This window comes from Gracilinanus agilis, chromosome 1 (assembly GCF_016433145.1).
Source record: "Gracilinanus agilis isolate LMUSP501 chromosome 1, AgileGrace, whole genome shotgun sequence".
In the NCBI taxonomy this organism is placed as follows: Eukaryota; Metazoa; Chordata; class Mammalia; order Didelphimorphia; family Didelphidae; genus Gracilinanus; species Gracilinanus agilis.
Window position 1 is genome coordinate 169073483 of NC_058130.1, and position 2281 is coordinate 169075763.

Here is a 2281-nt window from a genome sequence, read left to right on the forward strand (position 1 = left end):
CTAACTTTTGAGTTTTATTTTACCTTTTGGCCTGAAATATGAGCTTTGAATAGACATTGGTTGTACCAGCTTCATTAAAATGAACAAAATATTTATATTAAAAATAAGAAAGAAGTGATAATGATGAGGAGAGAAGAGGGAAGCCTCAATAAAAAATTTTTAAGTTATTTATTTTTAAATATTTTTCCATGGTTATATGATCCATGTTCTCTCCCTCCCCTCTTCCCTCCCCCCTCCTAGAGCTGACAAGCAAGTCCACTAGGTTATGCATGTGTTATCACTTGATACCTATTTCAATATTATTCATTTTTTAATAAACTAGGACCTTTTCAATCTTTATCAAAGGGAGTGCTAACCTTCTCTCCTTTCATACAATTCAATAAAATAGTTAGAAAGAAAATTTTAGAAAAGAGGGAAAATGAGAAGAAAGTCATTCCACTCCCCTCCCCTCAATAAGCAAGAAGCTTCCAGATTGCCTAAGAGTAAGCCTGAAATAAGAAATGCAGAAATGTATGTAGCAGCCTACTTCCTACCTTCCTTCCTTCCTTCTTTCTTTCCTTTCTTCCTTCCTTCCTTCCTTCTTTTCTTCCTGAAAAACTACCAGGAGAATTCTAGGAAGATGGCAGCTTAGACGGAGCCAATCTTTTCTTTCTTCCTTCCTTCCTTCCTTCCTTCCTTCCTTCCTCCCTTCCTTCCTTCCTTCCTTCCTTCCTTCTTTCCTACTTCCTTCCTTCTTCCCTTTCCTCCTTCCTTCCTTCTTTCCTTTCTTCCTTCCTGCAGTTTATAATGCCAGATATCTACCTGAGGCACTGAAAGGTTGGATGATTTACCTAAGGTCACATGTATCAGCAGCAGGACTTCAACCAAGATATTCCATATCCTGAGGCCAGCTCTGCATCCACTAAAATTCTCTGTTGTTTTTTCATTCCCTCCCCTCAAGGAGCTTGGGTTTTCCTTAGGGGAAATAACACGTACATAAATTTATACTATATATGATCATTTGAGGAAGGAAAAGGCACTAACCACTAAGGAACTCTCAGATGACTTCCTGTAGGAGATGGCAAATGAGCTGAGTCTTGAAGGAAGGTAGCAATTCTGAAGTGGTAGTAAGAAGGAGATCTGTTTCAAGCATGGGGGACAGCTTGTACAAAGGCATGAAGGCAGGAGATGGAGTTCTCAATTCAAGGAACAAGTAAGCCAGTCTGGCTGAAACATAAAATTCCTGAAGAGGAGTAATGTAAAATTAATCTGAAAAGCTAGGCAAACCATTAAGGACTTTAATGCACTTCAGAAAGAATTTGCATTTTATTTTAGAGGTAATGTTGCTCAGTCATTTTCAATTGAGTCTGACACTCTATAACCCCATTTGGGGTTTTCTTGGCAAAGATGCTGGAATGACTCGTCATTCCCTTCTCTAGCTCATTTTACAAATGATGAAACTGAGGCTTACCCAGGGTCATATAGCTAGTAAGTATCTGAGGTCAGATTTGAACTCTGGTCTTCCTGACTGAAGTGAATTCGCTGCCCCATTAGAGGCAACATGGAGCCATTAAAATTTCTTAAATAGATAAGAAAAAGATATCAGGGGAATTAACAAAAGGCAAAGAGAAATAAAATTCACATTTTGTAGATGGCATAATTGTTTACTTAGAGAACCCTACAGAATAATCTTTTAAAATAATCACAATAATTAGCAATTAGTTTAATATTTAATAATAATATCACTTCATTTAATATTTAATAATATTTATTACTTGTTGAATGTTTTATTATTATTGGCAATTTATAATATTTTGATTTTATAATTAAAATAAGCAAAGTTGCAGAATAAAAAATGAACCCATAGAAAGTAGGAGCATGAATCATGTAACCATGTTAAAAATGAATATTAATAAATGATTTAAAAATTAAAAAATAAAAAATAAAATAAAATTGGGGTAACTAAAAAAATGAACCCATAGAGACCACCAGCATTTCTTTATAATACCAGAAAAGTTTCTTAAGCAGAGAAATAACTGGGTTGGACTCATACTTTAGGAAGATTATTTTGGAAATTGAGTAAGGAATGGATTGGAGAAGGGAAACATTGGAAGTGGAGATACTAATCAGAAAACCTTTGCAAGGGCTCCATCTTGAGATAATGAGGACCTGAACTGTGGTGGTGGTGGTATGAGGTGTGGGAGAGGGATGTAAGAGAAAATTTTTGGAGATAGAATTGATGAGTCTTTGCAAATGATTGAATATGGAGGCTGAGGGAAGGGTAGAAATTAAGGATGATTCA

General features: G+C 35.6%; 1 pseudogene; it reads right to left on the reverse strand.

Moving 5' to 3' along the window:
• Positions 1–313: 313 nt before the first annotated feature.
• LOC123232819 lies at positions 314–378 on the reverse strand (annotated as a pseudogene).
• Positions 379–2281: the final 1903 nt, after the last annotated feature.